At 27.3% G+C, this 11988-nt stretch overlaps 1 long non-coding RNA gene across 2 annotated transcripts; it reads right to left on the bottom strand.

Annotated features, from left to right (window-relative positions):
* Positions 1-211: 211 nt before the first annotated feature.
* LOC107644840 (uncharacterized) lies at positions 212-4076 on the bottom strand. 2 transcript variants are annotated; one of them, XR_015883817.1, is made up of 10 exons: positions 3617-4076; positions 3227-3480; positions 3016-3069; positions 2767-2863; positions 2276-2367; positions 2100-2151; positions 1849-1937; positions 1047-1131; positions 706-792; positions 212-409 (listed from the first exon to the last, which is right to left on the bottom strand). It is a non-coding gene; the product is annotated as an uncharacterized LOC107644840 (long non-coding RNA). The 2 variants fall into 2 exon arrangements; XR_015883816.1 differs by having other exon boundaries at positions 2100-2186; positions 3617-4041.
* Positions 4077-11988: the final 7912 nt, after the last annotated feature.

Consider the following 11988-nt stretch of genomic DNA (forward strand, 5'->3'; position numbering starts at 1 on the left):
GCAACCATACGAGTGTTGTCTAATATTCGAAATATGCAACTAATAAGAGAGTTGCCTTTTGAGCAAAAATAAGAGTTACTTTTGTAATAAAAATACAAAAAAATAAAATTTACAATAAAATTTTTTGTTCATACATATGTAATTATTTTAATTAATAAATAAATTTATGCACAACAGAAAAAATTTATAAAAGAGACAAAATAACTAATAATAAAGTAAAAATTAAAATAGATATTAAAATGTTCAATTAGTATTTTAAATACATGTTCATCAATAATTCTCTGACAAAATAATAAAATTCTTATCTAACAATAATTGTCATAACAAAATAGTAATTAATATTTGTAAAAAAGATGTCAATCTACTTGCATATTTTATATCCATGCTTGACTTGTCCCATATGCTAAATCTGTAAATAATACACAACAAAAAAATAAGTAACTTATCATTAAAACTAAAAAATTATAATAATAGAAAACAGAGCTGATGTGTGAGGAAAGAATAGAAAACAGAGAAGAAGCTTCAAGATTCTGCTATGTGCAAAGAGAGATCTCAATCTTCTATTCTTGCCACTAACTAAACTAACTTCTATATAAATATGGAGCTAACTAACAAAGAGATATATTACAAATTTAAACTTCATAATAACTCGGTATATTCAAGATTTTTTTGCAGATGAAAAAAGAACCAGAAGCTAACCATTACCTCGTCAGTTGCATCTTCCCTTTCAGATGCACTGCTTTCAGCAGCTTCACAGCTCTCATCTTTTCCTTTGTTTTCATGTTCTTCATCCTGGTTATTTAACCAAAGCATGGTGTCACTTTGTACGAATAAAGCAACAATCTTATATCAACATTGAAAAACACAGAAATGAACAACTGAGATGAGCAGGAAAAACACAGGCAAGCTGCTCGACTGTCTCTGTACTAAATATTAGATGTATTCATTATTCAAATTTAATTTCCAAAATATAGTTAGCATACTGAGAAGTTCACACATATCTACTTTTCACCATCTATTATGTCAAAATTATCTTTTTTATATACCTGAAGAAGGATTGATTCATTCAGGTCTTTCACCGAGTCAACTTCACTATGAGTTTATTTCAGCCTCTGCTCCACCTTCAATGAACTGCACATAAATTTGAAGAACATTAAGAAACAATCAAAAGCATGACAAATTGACACTCATGCGTATAAATAAATTAAATTGAACTAATCCATAAAATTTCAAATATAATTAAGTACCTCAAAAACATAATTAAATAGAAAAATAATTCTAAACTATTCACAATAATACATAACATATATATATATATATATATATATATATATATATATATATAAGGGCTGGATCAAATACTCACTTATCAATAAATGGTTTGCTAAGGTCCCTATTAAGATTCCCTGAGCCGAGGCATGGATTAATGGATTAATGCATTGGACGTAGTATCAACTATTCATATTCATAATCAATAGTATATATTGGCACATAGGACATATCTAGAATGTTTCTTTCTTTTTGGAGATTAGAAAATTGAAAACAAAACCTTCAACTTATCGAAAACAATCAAATGCTCCAAAAAAAAAACATAGTTTAGTGTCTTGGGTAGTTTTAGCATCAATTGCTATAACTTTTGCCTTCTGAGAACTAAAGTGGTGATCACCAGCTGTGAATGAAGGACACAGATGATTGTTTTATAAGAATGAGACTAATGGCAAGACACAAACTCATGATGACAAAAATGAATGTTATATAGATTAAGAGCTAGATCATTTTCCAATAAAAAGAACCAAAAAATGCAGAGTACAAAACCATAGTCTTGTTTCCTTGTATCAAATCAAGTACCTTTACAAAGTTTTTAGTCCATACTTAAGACCCTTGGAACTTTAATATACGGCTCCTCATAGCTTGGAACGGCACCAATCATCGCATCCCTGTAAACCAACACATTTGAATCAATAGTTTTTCAACTATGTCCAATTGAAACATAATGATTAATGGATAACTTCATTTTCACTTGTGCTCAAATGTTAGAATCACTAGACTATTATCAAAATACAAAAATGCAGGTATATAATAATGTATATAACAGATACCGTAGCGTAATCATTGACTATAAGATGAGCCGAAAGCAATCCTCCAAGAACTCTGATTGTCGTCTCAAACAAAGAAACAGTTTTGTTCTATAATCGACCAAAAAGTAATTAAATTCATCCTTAGCTCCAAATTGAGTACAGAAACTTGAAATTTAGCTGCTTAGCCATTCACTCACAATATCAAAGCGAATATTTTACCAATCCATTCAATGGAAGTGGCAAAGCGGTCACGATCACCGAGTAGAGCCAAAGTGTCCAAAGAATCAATCTAATAGCACCAATCACAATTATCATCAAAATTATCTTATAATTAATGAATGAATTAATTAATTTTGGTGATTTTACTTAAATAATATAATTTAGTAAAGCCACTAGCAGCAATTAAGTAATGGGGCATATTCCTAATAAATTTAAAAAATTATGAAGAGGCCTACTCCTTGTAAGATATTTCATCTTCTATTTTTTTCCTTTGCCCGGATTTAGTTGCTACCACTATGCTTGAAAGTTGAAACATTTGAAAATAAATAAATAACAACAAATAAATAAATAACATTAATTATGATAACTAATAAATAATAGTAATTACTAAAACAAGAAGCACATTGTTAGTGACAAAACAAAGTAAAACAGATTTCATTAGTAGTAAGGACCGTATAAAAGCACACACCTTGTTGAAGAAACACATCTCTTTTGCTACCATTTTTGTTCTTCTACAAACAGACCAGCATGAATTTCATAACTACCGTTGTCTATAACTTTTATGTCTAGCAAAACAGAGAAGGTCAGAGAGCTGAAGGTGGGAGAAAGGCTTGTACAAAGAGTAAAAGACTTGTGAAAGAAAATACAAAAGTACAAGATCAGCAAGAAAATTGGAAGTGGTCCTTCCATTATTTTTCTCAAATAAGTTCAAACTCACTATAACAAGTCATCAAAATCTTTTACTCCATCATATAATCATAATCATCAGTACCTGCACAAACACAAAGAAAGCATCACGAGCTTTGAGGATGAGACAGAGTTATCATTGCAAATAGCAACAACAACAGTATCACCAGTATTACAATTAGGGATCAAATCACCAAAAACACTAAAACAAAAAAGGGGAAAGGAAAGAGGCAGCATCATACCGACTGTGATGGCGGTATAGATGAATGCAAAAAGAGAGGAACACGATTTTTGCCGTCTCCGGACCACTTTTTCAGCCCCTTATTCGACGTTTCCCATTCCAGTTGCCAAGGTTTCTGCAATTCCGTGGTCTTAGCAATGATGCCGATTGTGAAGCTAGTTCTGTCTTCGATCTATACAACGACGACGGTGACGGAAGCAATCGCTTCTGCTGCCGGCTATTGCAGAGTTTCTGTTAGGTTTGTGATTTGACCGGCTTTTGGAGCAGTGAGAGTAGAGTAGAACAAGTTTAAAATTAATGCACATAGCAACAAGTTTAACCAAAAATTAGGATTCAAAACACAAAAAAGTGCTAAAATAGAATAGAGAAGGAACGGTAGAATCATTAGTACCTGCATAAGAATGCCAAAAACGAGAATCTCACAAAAAACGCGAGCAGTGATAATCGAACAGTAACCGGCGGTGATGAACACAAGCAGAGAGGATCGAAGCTCAATGAGAAGAGGAGTAGAGGATCGAAGCTCAATTAGCAGAGATAGAAGCTCAACGAGCAGAGAATCGAAGCTCAATAAGAAGAGGAGCAGAGGATCGAAGCTCATTCGCGAGCAGAGAAGATCGAAGCTCAACGATCGAAGCTCATTCCTGAGCAGAGATTGAGATCGAAGCTCAATAAAGGAACGCGCATCATCATCGAATGGATTAAAGAACCAGAGAGGAACGAATCATTTGGAATGGATTGGGGTTAGGGGTTTCGTTAGGGTTGGGGTTTTGCTAGGAACGAGAGACTCTTCTTTTCTCCCTTTATCTCCGCAAAATAGTTAGCCTTGTCGTTTGGGTTATTTTTGTTATTTTAAGAATTATTAAAAATTTTAGACAACACTTAAGAAGTGAAGTTTAAAATAAAATCAAAGACAACTCTTAAAAAAAGTAATATATTATTTTTATAATAGTTGTTTTTATATATTTAATAAAGCAACATTTGATAAGTGTTTTTTAATTTATCAACAGCATCACTTATAGTGTGTTGATTAAAAATTCAGTGTTATAATTCTATTTTATTGCTACTAATATAAAAAGTTGCCTATATATATATTAGGCAACTATTTTTAAGTGTTATCTTGAACTTATGTTGCAATAGCCAACAAATGTTGTAGTGTTGATAGAATATCTCAACTTAAAAAATGATGCAAATTTGAGATCTTTTGAGCTTTGCGTCTTGATCTTCCTTGTGACACAAATATATCATCCATTTTTGGAACAGTAATATTATGTTTGTTACAAAATAATGAAACTTCGTCAAGTAAAAGAGACCAACTATCATCTCTTATAGTTTGCAGCCGTTACTTAGATACTTTAACCAATGCCATAGTATTTACAATGTCTTGACCATTCTTTTGTAATGCTTGAGAAAATTCATTAGTAACTCTCAAGCTATTTTTCATCAAGTGCAAGTTGAAAATGAATTGGCATTCAATAAATGACATGTTTCAACTCTTTGTTCTGAATTATTTTCATTTTCCTCAATATATTCAATAACATTAACCACAAAAGGAAAAAAAGAAATTAATCTAACTATAATTCCATAATGTGAACCCCATCTAGTGTCTCCAGCTCTTTTCAAAGCTATTTCTTGATTCAAACCACGTCCACTAGAAATTTTTCCACGTTGTAATACTTCAATTGTCTTAATCATCTGACTATCACAAAACATATCTCTTCGTTTACACGAAAATCCAACAAAATTGCACAATTTGGTTAACAAATTAAAAAACAAAGCAATTTCAACTTATTTTTTGTAACCGTTACAAGAACTAACTGAAGTTGGTGGGCAAAACAATGTACATAGAAAGCATAAAAATTTTCTTTCAATATCAAAATTTTCAAGCCATTAAATTCTCGTTGCATATTACTTGCACCATCATATCCTTGGCCACGTACTCTTGATAAGCTTAAATTATATGTTTCTAATAATGACTCTAATGCTAATTTTAGAGATAAAGTATTAGTATTAAAAACATGAACAAGACCAAGAAAATGCTCCCTGACTTGCCCTTCTTTATTCACATATCTTAAACAAACTGACATTTGCTCCTTAATAAAAATGTCGCGGGTTTCATCAACCAAAATAGTAAATAATTCATCCCCAAAATCATTAACAATAATTTTTATCGTTTCACTTGCAGCAGCTCTTACAATATCTTTTTGAATTGAGGGAGCTCTTAATTTAAGATTCTCACAAACATTTTTGAAAGCATGATCAATCTCTTCATTATGTTGCGCAAAAAAATTTAGAAGTTCTAAAATATTTCCTTGATTAATAGAATCATCTCATCATTACCGCGAAAGATCAATCCTTGTCGCAAAAGAAATATAATACAATCAATTGTGGCTGTCAAGTGAATTTGATAATTCTTTTTAGCTTGCTCAGATTGTTTTTTAATAGCAGCACTAATGTGTTGTTTTCACTTCATAAGTGTTTCATATTTTTTCCAAGCTTGATTATGAGCACTATCATGAATCCCAATATGAGTTTGTAATCTTCTTTTTTTTTTTAATTTGAAAAGTCATTTGTTACAAAAGTATCGCCACCTTCAGTCTCAGTCTCAGGTTTCATAAGATAACAATAAAGTCAAAAAATAGCATCTTTTGATATACTATACTCTAACCAATTGCCATAATTATAAAATCAATTAGGATTAAATCTTCGAAAAGAAGAAACACAAGCAGTTTGCGAAAAATCATGAGTCCTTGGTTGATAAAGACCTTTTTGCAAATATGCACATTTAACTTTGTCTCTGTCATTTAGATGATAACTTGAAATCTTTGGTCATTGTCCTAGATCTGTTATGAGACTCTCTACTTCGAATTCTAAAAACCTCCTCTTGTTAGAAGAGATCGATAAATTGTTTTGAGATCCAATCCAACGATGAAATTCTTTTGAAATATTTCTCCATTACTAATAGAATAAAATTATAAACTTAAATTAATTAATTAATAAAATTAATATAAAATTATAAATACAAAATTGATCAATTAATAAAATGAATTTTCATCAGACAGCAACAAACTAGCAACTAATAATATCCTAAATTCCTAATTCAAAATAACTCAATACACAAAAATAATTAACAAACAAATTAATAAAACTAAAGTATCAATTCCATCATAACAAATTCAATCACAAATTTACAATTCTTTAACCAATTAAATTATCAATTATTAAACAATGAAGCAAATAAGTGAAAAACTGAATGAAGCAACTAAGTGAACTAACTATATAAACTATGTGCTAACTATTGATTATTATTCAGTCACATAAAATATAACACTCCAACAGAACTTGAATCTCAATGAACATAATGGATTTGGTTAGTTGCTCATAATTTCTTGTTTCAAGTTAACAAGAAAACCAATACAATACCACCTAAGACCTAACCAATGGCATGTTACACAAACCATTCCTTTATTTTGAATTCCCATTCGGCCATTCTCCACTACAAAAGCTTATTTATTTATAATGTACATATGCTATAATTAATTGGTTACAGGGTAGACTTGAGAATTTTTGGTATTTACCACTTTTGATAGGTTGATTTGGGTTCCCAATTATGTAGCAAGAGGCAAGAGTCCAAGACTGAACACCAGGAGGATGGCCCAATAGCGATGCGGGGCCAGCGACAACAGAGAAGAGTATTGTAGAATAAAAAAGAACTAGAAGTCCAAAAGAGATTGATGTTTGTTGAAGAAGAAGGCAGAACCGTAGAACCAGACGCCGAACTGCCGAGTGCCGAAGGAAGGAACGCAGTGGCAGAACCACACAAATCATAAGCAATGACGTAGAAGAAGGAAGAACCTGAGAACCACCAGACGCGGCGTGCCGGCGATGCAAGGAGAAACCGACGGAGGACAGAGCCACGCGGGAGAATCGCGGTGATACAAGGAGAAACCGACGGATTGATGGAGCCACACGGGAGAAATGTTGAATAGGGCAGCGAGTCAGCAACGTCAATGGCAGGGACTGTGCTTTCGGTTATAAATGAAAATTCCTCCAAGAGTATATGAAATATTTGCATAAGAGAATTGGTTAAATACCTTTTTAAGACGGAGGCTACTCAGATAAAGATGCCTAAAACGTCTCTTTTTAAAGATGTTTTCATGTTGTGTTTTAATTGGTTTCTGTATAATTTATTCGGTATTCTTCATCACATATTATTAAATTCCTCAAAAGATTTTCTTTCTAAAAACAATAAAAAATATTTAATTTGGACTAAAACAAAAAAAGCAATAGATTAACTATTAGATTTTTTTAAAGATTATTTACATAAAAAATATATCACATTCATCAATAAATATATATATATATATATATATAACAAGCTCCTAAAATTTTTATAAATAAAAAAATAATTAATTTTTATACATATAATATATAAAACAATTACTATATTATTATTATATTATAGATTAAAATTTACTAATTTAATTTTTTTTATTTTTAATATAAGCATTAGAAATAAATAAATTTTTTTATAACAAGGTGTAATGTAACAAAATATATATAATATTAATTAATTTTTAAAAAATTTTGAAAAGATGGTTTTTTCTAATAAAGTGTTATTAAAAAATTAACATTATAAAAACTAATTTCAACCAATATGATATAATAGGTTATTAAATATATTTAATACAAAACACATTGAATATAAATTTTTATTGAGTTTCAATTTTAAATAATTTTTAATTAAATTTCGAATATTTTTATTTTAAAGAGTTAGAATATTTTAACATCATTTTTTTGTATCTTTTTAATTGAGTCTTTGATTTTTTAAATTATCAACCTTATTTATAATTAAGAGTAATATTTTAATACCACCAATTAGTCACACATATAAAAATACAAGAACAATTCTATTGTCATAATTATAATCTAACTTTATAAGCAATACAATACAATGAAATTATATATAAGTAATATAACTAAATTTTATCTACATCTATAGTCACATTTTATAAATAATATAATTAAATTATATTTATGTTTATAATTAAAATATGAATAAAAATACAAAAAATTATCAGGATGGTTAATTTTTTTCGTTCATAATTTTTTTATTATTTTTGTTGTGAAAAGTTTAATTATTTTTTAAAAAAGATAATTGAATAACACAAAAAAGTCTTATTAAGAGTAATTTATTTATATATGATTAAAAAATAATTGAATAATTATATACGGTAAAAAATTAATATTATTAAAAATAAAAATAAAATTTATTTTAAAATTAAAAATAAAGTTTATTTAAAAATAAAATTAAAAATCATGGTTTTTTTTTCCAAAATTTATCTACGAGTAATTCTATAAATATTTTATGATGAATAAAAATATTAAACTCGTACTAAAATTTATTCTAATAAAATTTATTTTTATTCTACTAAACGTTAAATAAACTATTGAAAAGAATTTTGTTTCCTCTGTTAGAGAAGAATAATAAACTTTCATACTTCTATTATGTTATGGCAATAATTTGACCTGTTATTTTTTAATGTACATAATAATAATAATAATAATAATAATAATAATAATAATAATAATAATAATAATAATAATAATAAACAAGTATATCACAGTAAAAAAGGAAGCACGTCACCAAATAATTTATCAACCGAATTATATATGAATCAAATTGATAATACGAGGGCTAACACTACAAGAATCGATAACAAAGTTAGGGACTTACAAAACCTTTCTTAAGATCATAGAAAAAAAACGTTTATATTTATGTGATATATAAAATAATTATCATATTATTATTATTATTATTACATATATATATATATATATATATATATATATATGAGCAAAAAAAGTCCAACTATTTTAAAGTAAATTTTTTTTAATATTTGATTAAATGTTCTTGTATTTAATACTTTTTTAAAAATACAATCATTATATCCAATTCGATCATCTTACACATCAAATCATATCCTCAAATTACAACCGAACTGCTTGAAATTTTTTTTAAAATGTCTCCGCAAGGTCTCGAACCAAGAACCTTGAAGCAAAAACAACCTTTACTTGCCACTTAGCCATTGCACTTTTAAGTACTATATTCGATAAATACTAATTATATAGTATACATAAATATCTAATTTAATTTAATTTTTGTTTTTTCTATTTTTAAAATTAATTATATTTTAATTATATACCATTATTAATATAAATATAAATTTTACTAAAAATTTATTAATTTACTTGATCTATTTTATTGCTAGTATTGTGATTAAGGTTATTTGTTTTGATATTAGTGTTAAAATCTACTGATATTATAGTTAGATGACAGGCTTTGTGAATTAATTATTTTTTTATTGTGTCAAAATAAGATACTATTGTAGTATTAAAATTTTATGGTTTTTTTATATTAGTTATTTTTAGAAGTTAAGATTTGATTCTTCATAAAATGTCAGTGAAGATATGTATTTCAAATTTTAATTTTAAGTTTTTAACTATTTTATATTTTATATTTACGTGAGACCAGTTTTATCGGTTCAACCAGTGATTTATCGGTTGAACCAATAAACCAGTGAACCAGTAACTTGACCGGTTCGATCACTTGTTTGGTTCTAACAACTATGTTTCAATTTAATTTAAAAAATTTCGATTTACTCAATTTAGTCTCCCAACTTAATAGTTATGATTCACATTGGTTCCTAATCTTATTTTTGTCACTGTCTCACAAAATCGTTAATGACATGCTGAGATGGACTAACGACTGCTACATTATACATTCTAGCGACTATTTGATGTGACAATTGAAAATTTTTTTACCTTATTTTTTTCAACTAAACACTTAAAACCCTAATATGAGTCACGGATACCTAAGTTAAAAAATCAAACTAAGTAAATTGAAACTTTAAAAATCAGATTAAAGCTCGAATATAACTTCAAAACAGAACTTTAACTTATGTAGTGATTAATTTAAATGAGAATCAAATAAATCAAATTTCAACATAATTTTTATCAATGTTTTCAAATTCGAAATTTCTATACCAAAATTAACTAGAATTTTTCTTTAAATAAAAAATTTAATGAAATAGTGACTTTAATTATCTTAACCAATGTCCTAATTAATTACTTTTATGTCTTAAAAAAACTGTATATGAAAAGAAAATAATTAATTTGTCTACTTTAATAAATAGTTATTTTACTAAAATGAAAGAAACTATTTTTTAAAAAATTTTTAAGAACTAATTAATATTATATATATTTTGTTACACTACATTTAGTTATAAATGTTTTATTTATTTCTAATGCTTATATTAAAAATAAAAAGAAAATTTAAATTAGTGAATCTTAATCTATAATATAATAATAATATAGTAATTATTTTATATATTGTACGAATATAAATTAATTAATTTTTTATTTATAAAAATTTTAAGAGGCTTGAGCTTGTTATATATATATATATATATATTTTTGATGAATGTGATATATTTTTTTTATGTAAATAATCTTTTAAAAAAAATCTAATAGTTAATCTATTACCTTTTTTGTTTTAGTCCAAATTAAATATTTTTTATTATTTTTGGAAAGAAAATCTTTTGAGGAATTTAATAATATGTGACGAGAAACACCGAATAAATTATACAGAAACCAATTAAAATACAATATAAAAATAATTTTTAAAAAAGACGTTTTACGCGTCTTTATCTGAGTGACTTCCTTCTAAAAAACTTTGTCCTAACTTAATTTTGTATTTTTGTTTGCCAAAATTTTAAAAATAATAATTCCAAGGATGTTTCAGTTCATAATGATGATGAGGTAAGGATATTATTCATGCTGCTCTCCAACTCAAGTAATTAGTACACATATTTTATCAATACCCATCTTTTATTTTTCTCTAATTTTTATAAATTTGGTTTCAATTCTTATTTTTATGATGTTGGATACCCTCAAAGTTGGCAGCTTTTTTCTTTTTGCATTTTGCTCACCAACTATTTATAATTTTTTTTTTCTTTGTCATGTTCAGAACTTCAGATAGCAAAAAAGATATAGGGAATTCAAGTGGGAGACATGCAAGGCACTATACCGTTACACTTGAACTCTCGGAACAATATTCTTTCTTCAGGTAAGTTTGAATTTAAATATTTTTAAATGATCAAAGTAAGTGAATTAAAAATCTTGATTAATTTTACTTTTTTTTTTCTTATTTTGATTGATAATTTGTTTTCAATGTTTTAGCTTTATATGTCAAATCGTAAATTTATTTAATTAATTTATTTGTTTTTTTTAACTCAAAATGCTTTTTTAATTTTCACTTTTCTTAGTTCTTTTGTGTATGGAGTCTCCCTCCTTTTACAGTATGATAATAATTCTCCCCTTTTTAATTATTTGAGTAACATTATGATAAATTTATGATAATTTGGTCCTTGAAATTTCTGTGTAGATTTCATATTGTGATATATTGGTTAAAGTAGATTACCTGCTAGAAGTGAATGCAAGATTCAAGAGACTGCAATAACAAACATGCATATACATTTATATGACTATGTAAACATACATGCATGTATTATATTGTTACTCATTTGGATCAAGTTTTTGTTCTTCATATTTTAATTACAAGTGATTTTATTTGTTTATATTTGCTTTAATAGTCATACTACTAGCTCTTTTGCGAATCAATTTTTAGAAAATGTTCTACTAAAGTGATGTTGAATTGCGTCTATCATTGTTGTAGCTTTGTGAACCCGTGTGAATCAACAAAAG

The sequence above is a fragment of the Arachis ipaensis genome, chromosome B5, assembly GCF_059453495.1.
Source record: "Arachis ipaensis isolate K30076 ecotype BB chromosome B5, ASM5945349v1, whole genome shotgun sequence".
NCBI classification, from domain to species: Eukaryota; Viridiplantae; Streptophyta; class Magnoliopsida; order Fabales; family Fabaceae; genus Arachis; species Arachis ipaensis.